Source organism: Notamacropus eugenii, chromosome 1, assembly GCF_028372415.1.
Source record: "Notamacropus eugenii isolate mMacEug1 chromosome 1, mMacEug1.pri_v2, whole genome shotgun sequence".
Classification (NCBI taxonomy): domain Eukaryota; kingdom Metazoa; phylum Chordata; class Mammalia; order Diprotodontia; family Macropodidae; genus Notamacropus; species Notamacropus eugenii.
Genome location: NC_092872.1, coordinates 92,703,609 through 92,729,219, shown reverse-complemented (window position 1 = coordinate 92,729,219; position 25,611 = coordinate 92,703,609). Strand labels below are relative to the sequence as shown.

The window sequence follows — 25,611 nt, the reverse complement described above, 5'->3', positions numbered from 1 at the left end:
CATGCATGAAGGTCTTGAAACTTTATCAGGCAGCCATATAAGGAAGCAGGAGTTCCAGAGAAGAAAGGCAGTTAAATCCACCCAGTGCTTTTTAAGATGTCTTTCCAATAAACATTTTTTCTCTGGTTTTGGGGGCCCCAACTTGAACTGGAGTAGTGAGTGAAGGCTTTTCCAAGGTTATAATCATTTGTATGTGGCCCATGGAGGTTGGAACATGCTGTTTCACAATTTTGGGGGTTGAAATAGTAAGTAGAAGAAGAGACCATAAACTTGAGTCTAACAGGTGAGGTTTTCTAAGAGCCCAGAATATCTGATATAAACTCTAATGACAGCAAATATATAAAAGGGTTTTGGGTAAGTAGGCTGTTTCCAAGATAAGTGATTGGCACATGAAAACAATGCTTTGCTGACCTGGAAACTATAAATAGAATTAACGTTCCTATGCAACAAATGTTTTATTTAATCTCTCTAATAATCACTGTATTGTAGTAGAATTTGATTTTGTACGGTTTGTACTTTACTACAGATAGGAAGAAGAGGTCTGAACGATAGCTTATGGCCCAGTCATCAAGATTCCTTCAACCTCATTGCTTCATTAGAAACAATCCCCAAGCCACACCTCCTCCCCAAAAGTCTCATGTACATAGGGGAAAAAACCTAGGAACTAAGGCAAAAAATTAATGGATAGAGGGGCACTGGCAAATAAAGATTGTAGGGAATTGGGCATGTATATGATACCTCAATAGAGTTTCAAATATTTTCCCTTATTAAATTGACCATTCAGTCAGCAAGCATTTCTTAAACGTCTACCATGTGCCAAGCACTGGGAATACAAAGAAAGGGGGAAAAAAATCAAAACTTTATCTCTGTTTATCTCTAGGTCATCATGTAGAGATTGTGAAGAATATTTCTAACAATATATTTGTTTTAGCCCATTTCAGTGACAATAAAATAATTTGAGTAGAATATCCTGTAGAATATTCAATTCAGTGAACATTTATTAAGCAGTTGGAAGAATTGTCTAAATACAAGCACATTAATGCATTGTTGGTGCAGCTGGGAATTGGCCCAATCATTCTGGAAAGTAATTTGGAGTTATGCAAAGAGAATTACTAAAATGCCCACTAACCAGAGATTCCACTGCTAGTTGAATTGAGTGTGAGAAGTCAATGATAAAAGCAAAGGTATGCACATCAAAATATTTGTAGTAGCACTTTTTGTGGTATCAAATAACTAGAAATAAAGTAGATGCCCATCATTTGAGACATGGCTAAATAAGTGTCTGGTACAAGAATATTTTTTGTTGTTGGGGGAGGCACTCAAGGCTAAGTGACCTGCCCAGGGTCACACAGGCAGCAAATGTCTAAGGCAGGATTTGAATTCAGGTCCTCCTGACTCAAGGGCCAGCACTCCTACTACTACGCCACCTAGTACCCTCAGGACACAGGAATTTAGTGGGTGTTACTATGTCACAAGAAATGATGAACAGAAAGAACCCTGAAAAGCATGTGAAGACATGAATTGATGCAGAGTGAAGTTAGCACTTGGCTTTGCTGTCAGGAAAACAACACACGTGCACAATAACCACAACAGTCAACAACAGCAAAATAGAGTGCCTTGAAGCTATAATGATCAGGACATGAGAAGCGTCTCTTTCCTTTCTTTGGAGTTGGGGTAAAGTCTACGAGTCATGTCTGACTCTACGTCATCCCTTGGACTCTGTCCATGGGGTTTTCTTCCCAAAGATATTGCAGTAGTTTGCAATTTCCATTGCCAAAAGGTCCCCATTTTACAGATGAGGAACTGAGGCAAAGAAGGGTTACGTGACTTGCCCAGGTTCACACAGTCTGAGGCCAGATTTGAAGTCAGCTCTTCCTGATTTCTGGCCCAGTGCTGTCCATTGTACCATCTAGTTGCCCCCATGATGTGAAATTTTTCTCAATTTTGTTGAACTGTTTTGCCCCTCCTTTTTTATACTTCGTTGTAAAGGATGCCTCTCTGGGAGAAGAAGGGAGAGGGATACATTGAGAAATATAAATATATTTTGAGAGAGGGGACGGGAGAAGGATACATTGAGAAATATAAACATATAAATATATTTGGTGGGGCAATATAAACCCTCGCCAAAAAAAAATAAAATCAGTAAACTTTTTTTTTTTTAAGAAAGTATAGAGCATTATCAAGATGTGTTTGGATGAGCTACTAGCAAAAGTATAGTTCTGGCCCAGACTTGTGCTAAGATGCTGGCGAAGTTCTTTATGGTTTGTTTAGTTTTCCTTTTCTCTATACTCAGTGATTGGTGAGTTCAGAGATGTAGCAGTTCCCAGCACAGTGCTATATATTTTGTAGCTGGTTGATGAATTGAAATGTTCAGTTAATACAGGCAGAAGAAGGTGTCCAGATGGATGCCTAATGATCCCCAGTGGGGATCTTGTACCTGAGAACTTCGATTCAAGATGTTCTGAATTAACCCTACTCAGTCACAGCAGTCTCACACTCTCTTCTCTTGCATGCTATACTTAAATTTGATCATTTCATAATCTTGAGCCAATAACAATCTCTTTAGGCCTCAGTTTCCTAATCTGCAAAATGAGAAGATTAGGCTAGAATCTAGTTTATCTAGGCACTCGGTTTCTGAGATTTCTTTCAGATCTGATGTATGCTTATAGTTTCCTGAACTTGGTGTAGATATAGCTTTGGAAAGAAAATCATTTTATGTATGTTTCCAATCCCCCAGTTAAATTTTTCAGTTCATAAAGGAAAAAAATGACACAAAAGAGAGCAAGAAAAATTACCAAAGGCATAGAAATAGGTACTCCAAGGAAAAATTAGCTAACACTTTCATTTAGGAAGGCCTTGGGAACATGTGAGTGTGAGATGCGCACCAGTACTAAATCTAACCCTGTCTAAAGATTCCCTCCCCTTAGATGCCGCATACTCCAATTACAAACATCTAAGGCAGGAATGGAGAAACATGCGGTTTTTTGGTATACTCTTTTTAATAAAAATAAATGATAGTTTTATTACCCCAACACATAGAAGCTTAATTATAGCAAAACAGTTCTGATTTTTTTGAGATTTTATGTAACAAGTAGTTAGGTCGTTTTCCTTTCTGCACTAGTCGTAATGCTATTACATTAAGTTCTTCAAAACTATTAGGTGGTTGAAAATGAATTTCAGCAAGCGTGAGAGTCCTGTTGTGAATGAACATTTTCACACATCCCTAGAACCCAAACCTGTCATCAAAGATGATAGACATTCACTTTAGAGGATCAGTGGAATCTGCTGCAGAAACATGCTAAAACCAAGGATTGGGTTCTTAGTTCACAACAAACACAAAAAAGTAATCACAACTATGTTCATAACTTTTTAAAAATGTTAAGCAATGTATCTTTTAAAATATGTATTTTATATGTTAATACTAACATTGCTGTGTGTGTAGATAGATTGAAAGCTAAAATATACACATAAAATTTTCACTCTTTGCTTCAAACTCCATATAGAGATTCCTTAGTTGAATTTAGATCCCCTGACTCTAATTAGGGAATATTTAGCCTACCTCTATCCAAGTACTCTCATACAAATGAACTAAGGTACCTTTTCCCTAAATCAAATGGAAGCTCCCTGAAGACTGGAACTCTTAGAGGTTTTGCTTTGGTCTGTGTGTCTCCAGGGCATCCAGAGCTGCTGGGAAGAAAACTCCCATTCCCTAGTTGTTATTTGGTCCAACTCTTCATGACTCCATTTGGAGTTTTCTTGGCAAAGATACTGCAGTGATCTGCCATTTCCTTTTCTAGCTCATTTTATAGATGAGGAAACTGAAGTAAACAGGGTTAAGTGACTTGCCCAAGGTCACACAGCTAGTAAGTGTCTGAGGTCAAATCTGAACTCAAGAAGATGAGTTTTCCTAACTCCAGATCCAGCACTCCATCCACTGAACCATGTAGCGCACCTCCTCTATCTCTTCCCCCCACCCCCTACACACAGGCCAGGCAGAACAACTACTGAGTTACTTTTCATCTCAGAGAGTTGCCTGGGATACTGTGAGGTTAGGCCCAGGGTCACAAGACAGTTTTGTATGGAGAGAAGGACATAAATGCATGTTCACAGGCTACCTTTCACCTGCCATCTTGTACCACTTAGTTCTTGTTGAAGGGAGGACCAGAGAGAGAGAAAGGGAGAAGAAATTTACTCTTAGGGCTTTGGAAAAAAGGAAGTTGTCCTCAAGTTAGAACTAGAATTCATTTTCCAATAGAAACAATGTTATCAAAAGTGGTTAGATATAGTTGAAATAAGTATGTTTGTCCTTTGTTTTCAAAGAGGGCCATGACATCAGGGAAATAATGTTATGACTTGCAGTTGACTTTGATTCGCGTGAGGGAGGGACGTGCAGGGTCACCAGCTTCACTTTCTCCTCCAGAACCATCTGGGTCCAATGGCCAGATATTCATCAGTATGACTGGAGATGACCCAGGATGCAATGGGAGACACTGACCCTTTTAAGCTAAGGTCTTTTCAGGTTCTCAGTGAGTGAGGTAATGCCCATTCAATGAATAGGCCTCTTTAAGAGGGGAGACAAGGGATGGCCCCTTTAATTAGGAAAAAAGAAAAAATCAAACTGGGAGGGGAAGACCCTTAGGGGTGCTATTCCAAAGAGAAACAGTTACCATTGACATTCACTGTAAGCCAGGAGAGCCCAAAATATGGCCATTCAGTGGAGCTTAGGTATTGTGGTCGAATCTGTGAGCTTGAAGGAAGGGAGGAAGGAAGGAAGGAAGGAAGGAAGGAAGGAAGGAAGGAAGGAAGGAAGGAAGGAAGGTAGGAAGGAAGGGAGGGAGGGAAATCTGCACAAAGTTAAGTGGGCAGCTTCTGGCCATCAAAATTTACCTTCCTTTGGAGAGGAGAAGGAGAGGAAATGGAAGAGGGAGAAGACGAGCTGAGTTATCCAACTGGCCAGTGCCTCATTCAGGTAGTTCGGTTCACTCACACATTGTATTTGTCCTTCATTTTCTAAGAGAATCATAACATCGGAGAAATAATGACATGACTTGCAATTGACTTTCATTTGATCAGTTGGAATAATAATACACTGTAGTATAGTAGAAAAAGGGCACTGAGCTTGTGGTAAGATAAGAGCTGGGTTTAAGTCCCAGTTCTGACACTAACTGTGTGACCATTGGAGAGTTATTAGATCTCTCTGAGTTTACTTCTTCATATATAAAGTGGGTATAAAAATCCTTTTACTACCTACCTAATAAAGTTGTTATCAGGGTAGCATACCTTCCTCCTCTCCCCCTGAAGGGTGACTACCCCAGGTTCAAATTACTCTTTGGGTCCTCACTTCTAAAACCATACCTTTTAAGTACCCATAAATGTTTTTACCTTTCAATAGAAAGAGATATAATTACTTTAGAATAAAGCCATTTATTGGAATAACATTCCCCAAAAACTTAGGGCACCTGGCAAATATACATACCATGGGGACAAGTCCATTGTGTCTACCAGTCTTTGCCTACAGTTAAGGACTCTGCAAACCTTAAAGTGCTCTATAAATACGAGCTCTTTATAAATAGTATTACTACACGTCATCTCCAATTTTGGTTAAATAGATTGTTGTGAGTGGCCATGGAAATCTTAACTTCAATAGCTAAATGGATCTGTGATCTCTATTTCACCTCCCTACAAGCAACATTCTCTCACTGGAGAAGCCTCTACCCTTTGACCTTTCAATCTAATTGGTGAGTCTTGGCCCAGACCATGCTCACTTCACTCCCAGCTCTATTCCTCACTCTCTGGACTTATCTGCCCCTTTGCTAATGGCTTATCCCAGAAGGTATCTGTTCCCCAATCCCTCCCCTGCCAACAGCCCTTCATCTTTTATTTCCCCCCATTAGAATGTAACCCCCTAGATAGTAGAGAATATCTTTTTTTATTTGTTCTTTGTATCCCTAGTGTTTAGTGCAGTGGCATGTAGTAAATATTGGAGCACTTAATAAATGCTTTATCTGTCCTCATAAATGCGGGTAATCCTTCCACAGGTATAAATTACAAGCTCTTCCATGTCTTCACTTCCTGTGTCACTTTTGTCCAAATCTTCCTAAAAATCCTACACAAGTTATCCTCCCAAGATCCCAGGGGCCTTCCTCTAGGTTTCCTGATCTTGCCTTAGTACCAAGGTAGCATACAGACTGTCTATTATCTGTTATCTGTTGATCTACAGCTCCTTTTCTGGCTGTGTATGTCTGTTTCTCTTTCAAAGATTCTCTTTGCTCCAAATTTTTCTTGGGTGATATGCTACAGCCAATAGGCCTACCACATGATTGATTCTCTTTTGCCCTCTGGTTGACCTGCAATTTTGATTTCTTGAAGATTGTAGTACTATATTCTAAATATTGTTTCTATAGGAAAGTTCTCTCTGAATTCCAAATAAGTAACTTATAAATGGACCTTTGGAAGACAATCTGTTCAGAACTTTGGAACTGTCTACTGTCTTCAAGTATATGAAGGGTTTGTCCGAAAGGCGTTACTAAATCAAGTCAGCAAACATTTTTTAAGCACCTACTATGTGTCAGGCACTGTGCTAAGCACTAGGATATAAAGAAAGGCAAACCAGGAGTTCACAATCTAATGATGGGGACAGTATGCAAACAACTGTGTACAAGACATAAAGGATAAATTGGAGGCAATCTCAAAGGGACTAGAAATAAGGGTGACTAAGAACTGATTCTTGCAGAAATAGATTTTTTGCTGAGACTTGAAAGAAACCAGGGAAGCCAAGAGGCAGAGGAAAGAGGAAAGAATTCCAGGCATGAATTCAAGAGAGTATTGTGCAATAAGGCCAGTCTCAATAGAGAGCAGAGTATGTAGAGAGGAGTAAGGTACTAGAGGACTGTAAAATTAAGGAGCCATGTCATAAAGGGCTTTGTTGTTTGTCCTTCACTTTCAACATGACATCAGGAAGGTGATACCATGACTTGCAAGTGAATTGAATTTAAATGAGGCAGGGCTGTGCAAAGTCACCAGCCTCACTTTCTCCTCCAGAGCCATCTGGGTCCAATGGCAAGATATAGATCAGGACAACTGGAGAGGGCCCAGAATGCAGTAGGAGACTTTGGCCTTTTTAAGCTAAGATCTTTCCCAGGTCTCAGTTTTACTGAGGCAACACCTATTCAGTGATTAAGGCCAGGTAAGAAATGAGGCAGAGAATAACCTTTTTAACCTAGTTAAAAAAAAAAAATCAGTCTGGGGGGGAAGACTCTCAAGGTTTCTGGCCAAAACAGAAATAATTGTTATTTACATTCACTCAGAGTCATTATTGGCCAGTCAAGGAAAGTCAGAGTGATTTGGATTTAAGGCCTGGGTCCTTAAGAAAGGAATCTAAGCCATAAACCCCAAGATAGGAGGTTTCAGCGATCAAAACTTACATTCCTTTGGGCAGAACATCCTCAGGTAATGGTATGATATCCTATGTGGAAAGAGGGAGAGGAAGGAGGAGGAAGGAAGGAAGGAAGCAAGGAAGGAGAAAGAGAAAGAAAGAAAGGAAAAGAGGGGAAGAAAGAAAGAAGGAAGGAGCTGCATTGTCCAACTAGAATTGGCCAGTTGGGTCCAGCTCATGCTATTCGCAGAAGTTGTTATTTGTTCTTCATTCTCAAAAAAAGACCATAGCATCAGGAAGGAGCTGCCATGACTTACAAGTGAATTGGATTTAAGTGAGGGAAGTCTGTGCAAAGTCACCAGCCTCACTTTCTCCTCTAGAGCTATCTGGGTCCAGTGGCAAGATCTAGATCAGACAACTGGAGATGGCCCAGCATGGAGTGGGAGACCTTGGCCTTTTTTAAGCTAAGGTTTTTCCCAGGTCTCAGTTTGGGGGCTTTAAAAGCCAAACAGGATTTTGTGTTGGATCCTAGAAGTAATAGGAAGCCACTAGAGTCTGTACTTTAGGGAGATTAATTTGAATAGTTGAATGGAGAATGGGCTGAAATGGGTAGGTTCTTGAGGCAGTGAGACCAACCAGCAGTCTCTTGGATGTGCAAAGTAATGAAAGCCTACACTAGGACAGTAGTAGTGTCAGTGGAGAGAAAGGAACATATAAGAGAGATATTGTGAAGGTAGATTCAACAGGATTACAGGATACAATAAATAGATTGTATTATTAGTGATCCAGTTAGAAAAATGAGTCAAGGATGATGCCAGAATTGTGAAGATAGTGGTACCTATGACTGTAATAAGGAAACTAGACCCAGGGGAGGCTATCAAATTAAAATGATAATAGATTTCAAGGCTCAATGAATTGAGCTCACTACTCAGGTTTCAAACAAACAATAAACATTAAGTACCTGTCACTTGCCAGGCACTATGCTAAACACTGGGAATACAAAAATAAACCAAAAACAGTCCCTACCCTCAAGGAGTTTATAATCTAACAGAATAGACAAGAAGCAAACAAATGTGAGCTATGTACAGGATAAAAAGGCAATGATTAAAAGAGAAGAGGCATTGAAATTAAGAGCTGGGAAATGCTTCCTGTAGAAGGTGGGATTTTAGTTGGGAGTTAAAGGATGCCAGAGAAGGAGAGCATTCCAGGTATGGGGAACAGACAGAGAAAATACCTGTAGCTGAGAGATGGAGGGACTTGTTCATGGAATAATCAGGAGACCGGACTCCAGAGAAGAAGTGAGGGTGGTGACCTTGCACAGTCCTCCCTCATTCAAAACAAAGTCAAGTGCAAGTCATGTCGTCTTTTTTCTGATGTCTTGGCATGGTCTTCTTTGGCTACAAAGGACGAACACAACAATCAGGAGGTCAGTGTCACTGAATCAGAGAATATATGTAAGAAGGTCTGAAAGATAGGAAGGAGCTAGGTTATGAAGAGCTTTGGGTGCCACATAGAACAAGGTTACAAAGTCAAGTCCCTGGAAATCTTTAGAAAGAAAAACAACCTACCATGTATCCTCAGTTGTTTAGTCTCCAACCTACAAGCTGGATCAGGTCACTAGTCATTTATTCAGTGTCACTACGTGGCATACACTGCACTAGGAGATGAGGATACATTATAAATGTTAAGACAGTCTCTATCCTCAAGGAATTTATATTCTAATATGGGGATACAACACATATTTAGAGGAAAGTGGTGCCAAGCAAAAAGAGTTTTGGTAGAGGTAGGGATTTTAAATGAAAGCACAAGACAAATTGCTATTTCCTTTCTAGTGACAATGGCATTATTGGTTTGATTAATGTTCCCAGAACAGTCAGACAGCCAACTAGCATTTATTAAATGCTTAGTATGTGCCAGACACTATGCTAAATGCTGGGGATACAAAAAAAGCAAACTATGCACCTGAGGAGTTCAGTCTAGTGGGGGAAATAGCATGCAAACAACTATGCATATGCTGTATATACAGATTAAATCAAGTATAGTCTCAGAATGAAGGCATAAAGATTATGGACCAGAAAAGGCTTCTTACAGAAAGTAGGACTTTAGCTGAGACTTGAAGGCAACCAGGGAACTTGGAGGCAGTGATGAGAAAGGAGAGAGTTTCCAGCATGGAAAAGCAAGAGGTGAAACAAGAGAAGTTGGCTCATTGGCTTGTAAAATACCTGTGATTGATAGGCCCTGGTATCTTCGCAGATTGCTGATTTGATATGGAACATGGTCTGGGGCCAGCTAAATACATCAGTTTGAGGTGAGTTTTCATTCATTCACCAGTCTGAACAGCTCATTTCCAGGTTAGAGACAAGATTAGGTGGATTCACTTTCATGGTGGGGTAACATGATGTCTGAAGGAAAGTCAGTTTGGAGAGTTGGTGTTCTTGGTGAGGTAAAGGGAGTGGAGAGGAGACAGTAATGGGACAGATTGGCAAAATGCTTATGCTGGGAAAATCTAGGTGGTCTGGTAGATGACTGAATGGGTTGGGAAGCATAATTTGAAGTGATCTTTCCCTTTTCGACCTTCCATTGTAAGATTCTATTTCTTCCATCTCCTCTCACCTCCTCTTAGAATTCAGTACAGTTGTTGTTCTCTTAATGTTGTTGACAGGATGTTCCATTTTTTTTGCTCCTGTGGTCATGCTTTCCATTCCTACTCCTTCCCAAAAAATGATATCATCACAGTTAGCTGTCATTCTGTTCACGGGATCATAGATTTAGAGTTAGAAGGGAACTTAGAAGCCAGTGAGTGCAAATCCTTCATTTTACAGATGAGGAAACAGCCATAGAGAAGTTAAATGACTTGTCCAGGGCCATACTACTAGCAGATGTTTGAGGTGACACACTTATCCAGGTTTTCCTCTCACTCTAAAACCAGCATCCCGTCCTGTCTCTCTTTTAATTAAGACCAAAGCTACATCAGGCCTGATCACTTGCAACAACAAAGCACTACCCTAGAATAAATACCATTCTGTTTAGTCAGCAAAGGAGGGAATTCTTGTTCTGAGTGATCAGAGTATGTTCTCTGCATGCCACAGGCCTTCTATCAGCCAGTTAGTGAACACTATTAACTCAGCAACAGCTATTTACACATCCCCTGCTTCTGTACTGTGAAGGGAAAGTATAAAAGGAGACAGAAGTGTTCTCTGCCCTCAGGGAGTTTATGATCTAATATCTAGTAGACTAGACTAGGAATCATACCCTGAAGGAATACCAGGTTAGTTCAGTAAGGATGATAATGAAGAATGAAACATCCTCAAACAGGATTTTCTCTATTAGTGTGATTCAGAATACTAAAGAGGGAATGGAGGAAAGAAATGCAAACATCCATTGACTGTTTTTCTTCTTTACAAACCCCTCGTTTTTGCCCGTTTCCCATCTCTGTTCACACAAACATACACACACACACACACACACACACACACACACACACACACACACACACACACACACACACACACACCCCTTTAAAAAGAAAAAAACACAACTTCACTCTACAAACTACCAGCATGGTAACCTGAGACCATCCGTTTAGAGCATCTGTCCTGTGAAAAGGACTTTTCAGAGACACTGAACTGAGTCCATCCAAACTCTATTTATAGACACTGTTTGTTTAATTTGAGACCTGCACTAAGAATAAATAATGAACTCATGCTGATGACAGGGGTGGGAGCGAACAGTTCTGAGCCCTCCTGCAAATCCCCACATAAATCCCTTTCACTTTGCATCTGTTTCTAGAGGTACCATTTATTTTCAACTTACTAGGATAGGTGGTTTTTTAATTTGAGAATGTTTGAGATTTGGGTTTCGAGAGGATTGGGGGCTTGATATTTTGTTTTGGGAGTGGAGAACAGATCTAGTGACCACTGTGCTACCATCCAAAGGAAACACAAGGGACAGAGGTTCTGGCTCTTGGTTGGTACAGCAAAAGCCTGGAGCTTCAGATGCAGAAGGACTTCCTTAGGACCTAGCCATCCCTCAGGAAGGAGGATGTGACTCTCAGAGAAGAAAAATCCCTTTCTTCTTGATACCCTCCTGACCTGTTAGCAGAGACACCAACCAAATTATTTCACAAGGTACTGTACCGCTCCCTCTGGTTTATTTTCAGAGAACTTGGTGAGGAGTGAAAGCCGTGGTGAGATTAACAATCTAGGCCTCAGTTTGCTTGTTTGTAAAATGGTGTTGAATGAGATCGACTTTAAGATTCCTTCCAACTCTAATCTGTAATTATGTGAGAGAAGTATGAAGTAGAGCCCTCAAGTTAGAGTTAGAAAGCGTCTGGGTTCCATTCTCCACTTCAGACACCCATATGCAAGTCATATCACTTAACCTCTGTACCTCAGTTTCCTCATCTGTAAAATGAGGGAGTAGAGCTCAATGGCCACTAAGATTCTTTCAGCTCTGAATCTGTGATCCTATGAGATAAAAACCTCAGCTCTCTGGGCAATGAACACCTAACACCAGGCATAGTGGGTAGCAGTCTTCTGGGGGTTTTCAAATTTCATCTTGCTGACCTGTCAGGTCAGATGAAATTCAGGGACTCCTGAAACTAGTCTAGTTCTTCAGTGAGAATTGTTTGATTGATTTGCCCTGTCAAAGCCTAAGGGACTTAATTGATGATGATGATGATGATGATGATAACTGACTTTGAGGTTTAAGAAATTTCCCAGACAGCTAGCCTTTTTAGACCACAAAGTCCCCAGTCTTTGGAGTCAGGTGTAGCAACGCCACCTCTGAGCAAGCTTACACCGGGCAGCATTGAACTAGGCACTAGTGAGTGAGGGGACTCCAGTGGACTCTGCCAGTCTATACCAAAGACCATGGGAGTCAGCAAAGGTTAAGAATTCCCCATCGTCCTGAAGTGATGACCTACTGTTCTTTGGATGCAAACATGACACTTCTGTTACATTTTCCATAGGATGTGTGCTTTGAAGTTGCCAGGGACAGGTTTCTTTGATCTATCCCTAGTCCCTTACCCTGGTCCTTAGGCAGTGTCTATTTACAAGATGACTAGGTGCAGGTGGTGGTCACCAAAGAAGTTTTTGTTTGTTTTTGTTCCTGGGAAGCTGGTTCATGTAGGGATGTAACCTATGGCCTCAATAAACTAACCAACAGCAAGCTGACCCAGAGTGCTTGAAATAATGATGCTCTCAGGAAGTGAGTCTACTTGAAAGTAAATCCCATGAGTGATACATTGTTTCATTTTGCTCCTGGGCTATTTAGAGACAAGAAGAGACAGTTTCTTGTTGGAGTTTTCTAATGACAGACTTTAAGCACTGATACTGGTGAGGATTTCAACTTTTGCTTTTAGTGTCCACGGAGACTTCCTCAGTCCCAGTCAGTAAACTGAAGTGCAGCTGTTTCATCATTCATTCAGTCAATAAACAAGCATTTACTAAGCACTCACTAAGTAGCAGGCTCTGTGGTAGGTGCTAAAGATACAAAAACAAAAGCACAACAGCCCCTACCCACAAGGAAGTTACATTCTATTGGTGAGATAACATGTATATGTAGAAATAAATATAAAATAAGTGCATACAAAATAAAAACAAGATAATTTTGGAGGCATGGGGTCTAGCAGTTGAGATAAGAAAGTTCTCATGTAGGAAATGACATTTGAGTTGAGCTTTGGAATAAACTAAGAGCCCTTGTTTAAAAAAGTCTTTTTAAAATAATTGTGAGTGAAATATCTTAGGACATCATACCAAAAGAATTCCAAGAGTACCCTACCCTCTGATAGTTTAAATATAGTTCCATTTCTTCAAGTTATAAGGGTATTCAGTCATTACCAATCAAACAAAACTGTACCTAGTCTGGCCTTTGCCACGCACTGACTCAATGGTCATTATCCTATCTGAAACATTTTCATTTGTAAAATGTGGATAATTATATTTCCATTATCAACCCCACAGGATTAAGGAAAGTGCTTAACCATTAATCAGTATTTATTTAGCACTTACTATAGGCCAGACACTGTGTCAGGCACAAGAGATGTAAAAACAAAAAATGAAAAAGTCCCTCTCTTTTTCCAGTTTTCTTATACTTTATTCGTCTTCATTCATTATGTAATCCAACTACTGGCCTACTTGCTATTCCTCAAAAACAAAAAACAAAAAAAAACCCACTCCATCTCCCACTTCCATGCCTTTATATTGGCTGTGCCTGGTGCCTTGAACATATCCTCATCTCTGCTTTTTAGAATCCCAAACTTTGTTCAGCACTAAGTTCAAATGCCATTGTCTGCAGGGAACCTTTCCTTAGAGTTTTCCCTGCTAACATTACCTTCCATTTACTCAGTATGTATCTTCTATGTATGTATTTATATACAATTTTCTCACCCATTAGAATATGAGTTCCTTTTTTAAAAAATGTTTATTTTTAGTTTTCAACATTCATTTCCACAAAATTTTGAGTTCCAAATTTTCTCCCCATCTCTCCCCTCCCCCCACCATAACACCTTGCGTTCTGATTACCCTTTCTCTCAATCTGTCCTCCCTTCTATCATACCCCACCCTTCCTTTATCCCCATCTTCTCTCTTTTCTTGTAGGGCAAGATAGATTTCTATACCCCATTACCTATATTTCTTATTTCCCAGTTGTATGCAAAAATAATTCTCAACATTCGTTCCTAAAACTTTGAGTTCCAACTTATCTCCCTTCCTCCCTCCCCACCCATCCCCACTGAGAAGGCAAGCAATTCAATATAACCTATATATGTGTAGTTATGCAAAAGATTTCCATAATAATCATGTTATGTAAGACTAACTATAGCATATGAGTTCCTTAAGATCAGGTACTATTTCTTCTGCCTTTCTTTGTAACCTCAGCACTTAGCACACTGACACAAGTAAAAATTGGTTGTTAGCTCTCTATAGAGAGAAAGACAATGTGTACAACACATGCATATATAAATGTAACACTCCCTCTAGGCTCACTTTCTCAACTCCCACATTGGTGGGCCCAGGTAATAACTAACTCCTTCACCCTTCATGGTCTAAGGGCAATCCTGAGGGGTTGTAGGTATTTTCTGGTACTGTCACCCCCAAGAGTCCCTACTGGTGGAGTTCATCCTAGTGGTAAGCAGTTAACTAGACAGAGTTAATTAGCTTTTAGAAAGGGCTATTTACTAATTTGGTGAATAAGAATAATTAGTACAAAAACATTCCTCCAAAAGTCTTGGATTCCCACAAATATATACAGAGACAAGGCGAATGTAATCAGAAGTTTAGAGAACATGTGTATTATAAGAGTAATTCACAGTTCTTAGATGAATGGAAATAAGTTATCTCCCCTCCTAGAATTTTCATGAAGTTCCCTTGATTTGTGTATACCTTTCTTTCACTGGGTACTTTCAGGGCCCTTATAGAGTCCTAAAGCTGTACTTTTTTCCAGCGTGAAGAGGTAATGCTCCCTAAAGCTGCCTTTCCTCAACTTGCCTAGTTTGTTTTCTGTCAAATCCCAGCTGGATGCATTTTTTATTACTGGTCCAGTCTTTCAGAAGGTGAATGTAGAAGAAGGAGGAGGACAAGGAAGCTCTGGGCTCAGCTCATTCCCCCTACCTTCTCAAAGCTTAACTTTTAGAAAACTTGCTGGAATGTTCCTTCTGGAATCTCCTTCTTCAAGATCTAGATTTAGATCTATCTAGAAAGAGGTCTAGATCTATAGAACTATAGCTATATATCTGGATCTGTAATTTTTATAGAGATAGATCTGTGTGTTCATCCTTCATTGCTGAAGAAGACCATGCCATCAGAGAAATGATGACATGACTTGCACTTGACTTTGTTTTGAGTGAGGGAGGGCTATGCAGGTCACCAGCCTCACTTCTCCTCCAGAGCCATCTGAATCCAGTGACCAAATAGATATTCATCAGGATGACTGGAGATGACCCAGGATGAGGCAGTTGGGGTTAAGTGACTTGCCCAAGGTCACATAGCTAATGAGTGTCAAGTGTCTGAGGTGAGATTTGAACTCAGGTCCTCCTGACTCTTGCACTGGTGCTCTATCCACTGCACCACCTACCTGCCCCTCAGAGAGAGATCTAGATCTCTATAGATCTGTATTGAGATCTGTGTATCTATATAGATATACCCATATATATACACACATATATATGTATGTGTGTGCATATATCCTGAAGTGTTTCTAATTATGTGAATCAATCCTAACATATTTTATCATCTGATTTCATTAGATAAAAACATTTCATTCTTTCCCAATTCAATCCACTAGGATTATTAGGTTGTTCACACCTAATTTATGTCTTTCATTGATTGATTAGTAACTTAATTAAAGAAGCACTATCACCTGATAAAGTTAGCAGGCCATATAGCATGTTGCTAGTTGGGACTGGGATATGGTATGCCTTTTTAAATATAAGTATATACAAAACAAATTCATATAAAGTATTTGGAGAAGGGGGAAGGCATCCATATCTGGAGAGATTAGGAAAGCATTTTTGTAGAAGGTGTCATTTGAGCTGAGTTTAGAAGGAAATTAGGGATTCTTCTAAGAGGCAGATACAAGAACAGAGTGCTTTCCAGGAACAAGGAACTGTGTAAAGACACAACAATAGGGCAGAGAGTGTTGTGTCCAAGCAACACTAAGGTCATTTTGGCTGGACCAAAGAATGTGTGAAGGGGAGTAACGTACAAAGTGGCTGGAAAATTAAAGCCATGTAAATATGAGCTATTACTATAACTTAGCTGGGGAGGTTTTCTTTGTTTAATAGATGAACTTTTGTTGATCTGGAACTATGGTTCTATCATCGCTGGAAAACGCCAGCTCTCTGCTGCTCTCTCATTTGTCTGTGTCAGTATCTCTCAGCAGCTTCTGTCCAGTACCATTTGGTAACAATCAAACTATCAATATTAAGAATAACTTACATTATTAATAACGCTTATATAGCAGTTTAAGGTTTACAAAGCACTCTCATGACCCTAGTGCAATTAATTCAATCAATAAATTTACTAAGAGCCTATTATCCTAGGCATTGGGGGCAAAGATAATTCAGTGAACAGGTCCTGCTCTCAAGGAACTTGCATTCTACTAAGAGAATACTCTATGAGGTGGGTGGTCCAAGTATTTTCATGGTTTTCAATGAGACTGAGGCTCAGATAAGTGCCTTGCACAAAGTCACATGGTTCATAAATATTAGAACTATGACTTGATTCCAGGGTTTCTAAATCCAAGGCCAGTGTTCTTTCTGCTTACTGTACCACTTTGCCTCAATAACTGAGAGACAGCTGAATAAGTAACAGCAATTATCTACTATCTCTGAGCTCATTTCTGTCCATTTGTCCTAACCAGTGAGGAGAAAAAACAATGAATATTGGCTGTGTTCCACCCATAGAACCCTTCCTGAGTGGCAGGTACTTGGCAGTTCTGAAAATTTCCCTCTGTGGTTCCCCTGAGTCTCCAAAAAGCAGTGAGACTATTTGGGGCCTAAATAAAATGTCTCAGCTCTCAACTCTTGATTTCACTGTTTCTATGGCTTCTGTCACCATAGTGCTGTGACGTGTAAGAATGATAACAGGGAAACACAAAGAAACCAGAGAGAGGGAGGGAGGGTTGGTCTCCAAGCTGCCTTGCCATGTTCATCAAGAGCAGGGAGGGAGGGGAGGATCCAATCTTGACATTTCAGGATGGAGATAACATGGTAAAAATAAACTCCCAAGTGGCTGTAGCAGCACCCGCTTCACAACTCTTATCTCCATCTCTGCTCCAGGGGCTGAAAGGTTCTTTTCAGGTCATTGCTTGTACTTCCTCCCTTTCAGGCCCCACAGGCAGGCAAGGGAGTGAATACATCTGGCCCCTGCCTGTCTATACCTCATCCAGCCCCGTAAGAGCATTATGATCCTTATCCCTAGCCTCAGCTCTTGCTACAAAAAGCCCACTTTCTGAGACCCAAGGTGAAAGGAGGCTTTGTTTTGAAGGTTATGTTTTTAAATGTGCCAGGGTATTTTGCTTCATGCAGTAGTTTCATATTCCTGAAAACATTCACATACATCAAATCCAATTGCCCTTGGGATCTCCAAAAGCATGAAAAATTTGCTGAGAGGATTTAGATGTCACTGATGGAAGGCAGGCAGTTGTCAAGATGACTTCTCAAAATTTATATCAGCCCCCAGGATTCTGAACCTGTGATTTGGACTATAACTGGTTTAAAAAACCACATATACAAATACTCCATATGTGCAGTTATAATATTAATTAACAACAACTCACATGTATACTGCTTCAGTGTAGGACTTCTTAACCTTTTTGTATCATGAATGCCTTTGGCAATTTTGTGAAACCTCTGGATCCCTTCTTTTAAGTACTCAAAATAAAATACACAGGATTTTTCTATCCAAGTTTATCAACCTCCTGAAATCTAGCCAGAGATCAGGTATCTCTGTACCTGAAGATAAAAATCCTTGCTTTAGTGTATTGTGAGTTAAATAATGTAAGTAGCTCAACTATAGTGACTGGTTAATAAACATTTCTTAAGTTAGGTATTACTGTCACCTTTTTTTTTTTTTTTCAGAGAAGGAAAGTCAAGCACTCATAGGTTAAGGGACAGGGCCATAGATCTAGAGTAGAAAGGTACCTATTGGGCTATCTAGTGCCCTCATTTTCCAGATGAGGAAGATTAATGACTTGCCCACACTTCCAGAGATTGTAAACATCAGACACAGGATCAAAGTGACACAGGCAGTAGTAAGTGACCAGCCGAGGGGTTCAAACACAGGTCCCCCTGATTCCCACTCCAGTGCTCATTCTGCCTACCCCACAGTAATATCTCAGTGAAAACCTGAAGTTTTTTCCTGTGAAATTTTTCATTTGATATTGTCATCAGGAAGACCTCTGGAAGTCCCTGGCTCATTAAACTGTCTCACAAAGAAGGCAGAAAATTGGTGACAATGAAATGACTTGCTCATCAACATGCCCAATTTGGGCTGAATGTGTCAATGGAAGGAAATACCTATTTTAAGAGCTGAAAATAACAATTTTCTCCCCAAAGGCAGTTCATTCAAATGATGGAAAAGCCTGAACCATGTGCACTTATAGGCTCAAAAAGACTGACGCACATGGGTCACAGACAATCAGCAAAGCAGGTTTCAAGTATTTCTCATGATGAGCCCTAAGGGTAGTCTTTGTGGCAAAGGTGGGTTGGTCACTCCAGGTGGGCTAGTCCCTGCTCTCTCCCTGAGGAGTTGTTCGGCCCCTATTTGGAGTCCAGGATCCCTTCATCTCTGTTTATTCTGACCCAGGTCTGGGAGAAATTCCATGCTAGGGCATAGAGGGGTGACACAGTGCCAAATTAAGGGAACAAAAGATAACCAATTTGGCTATAAGAGAAGGTTCCAGAAAAGAGTAATACGTAGTAAACCTGAAAAGATCTGTAAGAATGTAAGTTTCTTGAGGGCAAAAACTATTTCTCTTTTGTTTTTGTATCCTAATGCCTAGCACAGTGCCTGGTATGTAATAGGGACTTAAATTCTGGTTGACTGATTGGAAGGGAACTCAGAGGGCATCTAGTCCAATGTCCTTTTTCTACCGATGAGGAAACTGAGGCCCAAGGATGTTAAGAGACTTGCCCAAGGTCACACAGGTAGTGAGTATCAGTGGGCTTTGAATCCATCTCTGCTGACTCCAGAGCCATTGCACCACAAATGTAGCCAGATTTGTATGGCCTTTTAATGCCAGACCAAGTTTGCATTTTATCTTAGAGGCAATAAAGGCCAGTGAATATTCTTGGGCAGGAAATGAGCATGGTCAGATCTGTGTCTTAGACTATTTGGATAGCTGAGTGGAAGATGATTGGAGGAGGGTGAGATTAAAAGCTGAGAATCTAATAAGGAGTCTGTTGCAATAGTCCCAAGTGAGAGGAGATAATGCCCTGAACTAGATTGATGGCCTCATGAGTGGAGAGAAGGGAATGGATGTAAGATTTATCCATGGAGGCAGAATTGACAAGACTTAGCAATTGATTAGATATGGGTTTGAGGGCAGGGAGAGTAAAGGGGAATAGTCCAGTAGGACTTTGAAGTTGCAAATTTGAATGACAGGAAGGATAGTGATACCCTCAACAGAAGTAGGCAAGTTTGGAAGTTTAAAGGCTTTGGCAGGGATAGGATAGGCAGGAATAATGAATTCCATTTTAATTATATTGGGTGTGATGTGTCTTTAGGACACCCTGTTGGATATCTCCAACAAGTAGCTGGTAAGATGTGGAATTGAAAGTTGGGAAAGAGACTAGCACTCTGTGTGTGGATGTCATATAGATATAGGTATAGGTGTAAAGATAGACATAGAGCTATATATAGATATAGACAAGAGTCTGGAGTCATTGACAAAGAGACTATAATTGAATCAATGAGAGTTTGGCTATTAAAGGAAAAAGGAATAGGACCACAGGATTATAGATTTGGAGCTGGAAGGAACCTTAAAAGTCACCTAGTCTATTCTGCTTTTTTTTTATAGATAAGGAGTCCAAAACCAAAAAAAGCTAAATGCCTTGTCCAAAGTCAGATAGGTAGCATGCAGCAGAGGTGAGAGATCCTGAAGAGATCTAGGCTAGTGATGCCTGGAGAGAACAGCAGGGTAAAGTGAAAGTGGTTTAAACATGGAAACGGCCTGGGCATGTTTGTAGGCAGCAGAAAGGAGCCAACAAGGGAAAACTGAAGATGAAAGAGAGAAATAGGAGATTATTTGAAGAAGTGACCTCCCAGGTCCCTTTCTGGCTCGAAAATGTGTCTTGTATTTCACATACACACACACACACACACACACACACACACACACACACACATACACACACACACACAGCATTTAGCACAAAACTTTGCACCTAGCAGGCAGCCAATCAGTGTTGTGAAATGCCTGAGAAGTGATAAATGAGTATGTAAGGTTTTAATGTAATAGCATTCACAGATGTAAGAGAGGTACATCAAATCTCATGAAGCATATATGATGATGGGCCTGAACAACCATCCTCTGGAGCAAGCACAGAGCTCCCCTGGAAACATATATACAGTGCTGAAGGATTTGGACTTTGAGATGACAAAGTAATACCCTAATTGGTCCCCTGGTCCCTCACATGTTTTCTCCATGGCCCATGCTGGGACAGTTTGTCAAAGAGGACTGACCACCAAGTCAAGAAGAAAAACCTCTTCAGGAGACCTTAAAAGAAATGACTCCCCTCTGGTACTCTTTCTCATCCTACCTCATGAGCATGTGGGGACTCTTTGAGGAGACTTTTCTCCTACCTGGCAATTGTGGTAGCTACTCACATATAACATCAGGCTCACTTAGGCACACCTAAGCCTGGACCCTGATTGCCTGGCTGCCTTCTTCTACTTTACTTCTTTTCCTGACCATAGGAGATCAATCAGCAATCCTGAGATGGATGTTTCCAGGCTTGGAGGAAACCATGTGAATCAAAGTGGTTGGGTACATTTGGGTTCTTGGTCAGAGCTGACCAGCAGCAAGAGGTATTTTCTACCACCACCCCCTTCTCAAAGGAGATGACCACCAGTTGGAGGATGAAAGCAAGTCATGACCTGGCTTTCCAGAAAATGTAACAATGCAGAGCAGAGGTGAAAGTGAACTGGATGTTCAACAGTCCTATAAAATGTTTCATATTTCTCTTTAAAATAACCTCTCAAAGAGTATAATAGGAATTATAGCCGATTCATATTTTCAGTCTGTCAGTGCAAATGTATGAGCTTTTTGTGTTTGGAACATTTCCCTTGTGTGGAAGAAATAACTGTCCTATACCTGACAACTTGTACGTTGACTACCTTCCTACCACGTTTTGGGTGAGGCCTATACAAGTCAAACCTAAGCTAGCTTTAAGAGATTTTCCTTGACATTCAGCAAAGAGAGTACAAAGAACTAGTACAAAGAAAAAGAGCCTAATGTTTCTCTTGAGACCAGACTCTTCGAAGACTGATCCTTATCTATGTATGCATCTCTCACCACAACTCCCCACTTCTCCTGGGTTTGCAGGAGCTTTGGTCACATATACAAAAAGTTAGTCTCAAACTGTTTTTTACCACAGCAGTGTCTTTGCTGTAAGGAATCACAGTGCTCTGAACATTTCAGTTGGCAGTCCTACAGGAGAGTTGGGAGACTCTTCCCTTGTTGAGTTTTCCTTCAGTAAGAGCAGCTGGTTTTGTTATTTGCGAGTTCAAGGTCTGACATGTTTTGAGGTTAGTTGCATACATGCAAGAGGCAAGTTTTGTTTATTTTATGAATACTAGAGTACATGTGTTAGGTAAGAAAAACATGTACCAAACAAAATTATTTTTAAATTTTCTTTTATCTATAATAACTAAATCAAAAATTCTTGAAAAATTGTTGTTACATGTCCCTTGCAATCTACTCATATTCAGTGGTGGTGTTATTGAACATACACTGGAGCTGACTTGAACCAGACGATCACTTAAGGTTCCTTTTAGCTGAGAATCCCATGAACTTTAATAGTGGTGATACTCACCTTGTGATGTAGGCACTTGTAAGATTCCTGGTCATGGAAAGATTTTTTGATGGGGTGAAAAGAGCGCAACCAAGCTTTGGCACAGAAGTTGTCATCAGGAAGACCTGAATTCAAATCTTGCCTCAGATTTTTCTGTCTATAGGATAAATTCTAGGAAGTCCAGAAACGTGAGTGGGATGAACATTACATCTCTCCTTTGACTAACCTCTAACTGAAATTTAACTTTTATTTTATTTATTTAAAAACATGATTCTGAGAAGAGGTCTATAAGATTTACTAAACTGCCAAAGGGGACAATGACCAAAAAAAAGGTAAAACCCCTGGTTTCAAGGTCTATGACTTGGAAATAGAGAACAGGCTACCGAGCCTACTTAATGATAAAATTCCTAACCTTGACTTCAGTTGTTACCAAGTTGTAACCAATTGAACTAGTCACCTACAAAATGACTCACCTTAAACTCTGGCCTGTCAGGTTAAAAATCTGATGCTCAACTAACTGAGCCCTCAGAGCTCCTCATCAAGCATAAGAAGGAAGTAATCTTATATAGCCTCTTACCTGCTAAAGATCTGGTGCTGTGGTCAGCACTTGGTTCTAGCAGCTGTGTGTGTGTGTGTGTATGTGTGTGTGTGTGTGTGTGCGTGCGCGCGTGCGTTTATGTCTAAGCTAGGGTTTGCCAGGTGTTACATTTCATAGTCTTAAGAGACTACCATGTTCTCTTGGCCAAAAAGAAATAGGTGCATTGTGAAGACTCCAAAGCTTAAAAGTGCTTTCCTTCAGCTCCCACCCCACCCCCAAATGAAAGTGAAAAAGTGGTTAAAACAACAAAGGCAATGTGTTGTTTTGGTATAATTATAGTAATTTTATATACAATTCCAGTGTGAGAGAGTCTGGGAATAATTCCTAAAAGACTGAATGGAATTTCATCTTTTGATCTCGATCCTGGGCCAGAGAAAATCAAATTAAGAAAGAAAAGCAATGTGGAACTCTTGGTGGGAAGGAGCAGTATAGGGTGGAGCTACTGGAAGAGACTGGGGTAAAGGCAGAAGGAAATAAGAGGGACCCAAGATCCCATTTCCTTTCTAGTGTTTGGATATCCAAAGTCCTGGGAAAGAGAATAAAGAAAGAGATGGGTGGGTAAGTAGATGGGAGAAAGGAAAAAGACAGATGAGGGGGTTAGATTGTATTTTTAGAGGGGAGACAATGTAATCAGGGACTGGACATCATTCTTTGGGACAAAGAAGTTGATTCCAGTTCCTCTTAACGCTAGTCCTTCCTTCTTAGATTGTCTTTAATTTATCCTGTATATAGCTTGTTTGTATATAGTCTATACTATATAAACTATAGTATATAGTTTGTATATGGTCTTCCATTAGACTATTAAGTCTTTGAGGAGCAGCAATTATCTTTGAAACCCTTAGGATGGTACCTGGCACATGTGTATTGATTAAGTAATCAGAGGACTGGACTATATTCATAGAAGAAAGCAGGTCATGTGCTGAACTATATTCTTAAGTGACTTTAACACTGAAACATCCCTTCCTAAGGACAGTATTTTTCAATGCTTTCAACTGACCCGTTGAGGATGAATTCCTCTTGTATTTAGTACTGGATCTACCTTCTACCTGCACAGTCCATGGAGAGTGGCCTTAGGTATATAAGGTATAAGGAGGATCACTGGGTTTTTCTACCAGAAAATCAGGTGCCCTCATTCCAAGATCAACAACATGGAGCAGATTGCAGGGGTTAAAACTCCTCCATTTGACACAGTAAGTGAGAAGTGGTACAATCACTTCTCTCATTTTTCTTGTGCTGTTGCCAAGCAGCACGCCTCTTCCCTCTCTCCAATTCCCTCCCTCCTCCTCTTTTGCCTTTCTCCCTTGTTCCCCTTCTCTCCTCATTTTTCTACCCTCCTACAACCCCAGTCTCCAAGACCTGGTTTGGAAATTAGGGTTCAGCCCCCTCAATAATTGTGATTCCTGTGGAAGATCTCAGTGTAGGGCCCACTGGTGACACCCAGGTATGTAACACAAAGCACAATCATCTAAATTCTGGAAGTAAATCCTTATTAGTCTCATGACAAGAAAAGCTCTTGTCACTCAGAGGAACTGGGGGAATAGGAAACTTGGACCATGTGAGAATACGAACTCTGTCCTGAACTTCTTTCCCTAGCCTTATGACATGCTCAGATAGAGTTGGGACCCTTTGCTATAGGACTTCATTTGGGTGGATTGGGAACTACTCTCACCTGGAAAATAATTGAGTTGATGATAAGTTTACCATGGTCCCCCTCTCAAACAAAGCCCTTCCCAACACTGATCAGAAAGGTCAGAGGTTAACTAGAGTCATTTCTGGACATGTGACTGCAAGACTCCCTAGAGACAATCAAATGTTAAACTGATGTGTCACTTTCTAGATTAAAGGAGGGACCAACAGTTGTGATTAACCTGTCACTTTAAGTGGAGTGAATGCCTGTAGCAATCTGAGCCACATTTTTCCTGTTCAGGTGGAGATATCTGCATCTTATTCAGAACTTTTCTCATTTTTCTTGCATAGATCACAGTTTCAAGGAGGAAGTTTGAGGACTCAGAAATGAATCATTTGTCCTGAGACTTTCTTTCTCTTCTTGCAATCCCCAATAATAACCCAGACTTAGATGGCAACAAAGCACAAGATGAAGACTGTATAGAGATAATTAATGCACTAGTTCAAAAAAAGAGACCAAAAACACCAACACTCCTCACCACTGCAACACAAAAATTATGGAATAACTGGTTTCATTTGGAGCTCTGGAAGAGAATTGGCATTTGTAGATAATGTCAAGTCCCAAACCCCCAAGAAATCCACTTCCTGCCTATGTTCCTCATTTCAACAACCATAATTACTCTCCATGAGATCAACTCCCCCACCAACAAATGCAGACAAGAGCCAGTTTCCATCTACCTTGGTTGGCTACCAACACAAACATAGATCTAATCCATCTGCCTGTGTGTGCATGAGTGCCCACTGTTCCCAAAGTCTTAACTACCTCTTCTCTAAACTCTCCTTGCAATATCAGTCCCTCATTTGGCAAGGGAGAAAGACCTAAACTGCACCTGAGTCTAATCTGCCAAGGCCCTGGCAAGAGAGTCCAAACTATTGTGTGTGAAGAAAAATGTGGGGCAAGTGGGCTGCACCAAGAGATTTTCCTCTTGTTCAGCCTTTTCCCCTGGATCCTGAGCCCTCTCTATGGGCTAGCTTTATGCTTTGAGTCTCCAGGAGTTGATGGTCAACAGCTGGGAATATTAAAAAAAAACAACAACCAGAAAATGACAGTTATGGATTATTTATTTATTCATTTATTTATTTTTTGGTCAGTAAAGGGAGAAAGATCATTGGTAAACTCTTTATTCGCTTTTCAAAGAGATCAGAAGAAGAGGTAATGGAGTTCAAATTTAGTTTAAAGGAGTTTTAGCCAGGAAGTTCATCAGCTAGGTGAAGGCTGATATGGTGAATGAGTTGGTACTATGAGTAGGGAACAACTGTTCCTCAAAAGATGGAAATTATTGAGGGTGGAGGGTTATTAATCTTATCCCTTCCTCTCCCAATTTCAATACAAGTTTAATAAATCTGATACAAGGAAAGAGCAAACCGCAAAACTGAAAAAGTAAAGCCAGCTTTATTGAGAGGACATAGGATAAAGAAGGGCTGTCAGAGTGGATA

General features: G+C 40.3%; 1 long non-coding RNA gene across 1 annotated transcript in view; it reads left to right on the top strand.

Annotated features, from left to right (window-relative positions):
• Positions 1-10,741: 10,741 nt before the first annotated feature.
• The window catches only part of LOC140504643 (uncharacterized), a 52,444-nt gene continuing 37,574 nt past the window's right edge, over positions 10,742-25,611 (top strand). Inside the window, exon 1 of the long non-coding RNA XR_011967178.1 lies at positions 10,742-11,502. This is a non-coding gene — a long non-coding RNA (uncharacterized lncRNA). The remainder of the gene's footprint in view (positions 11,503-25,611) is intronic.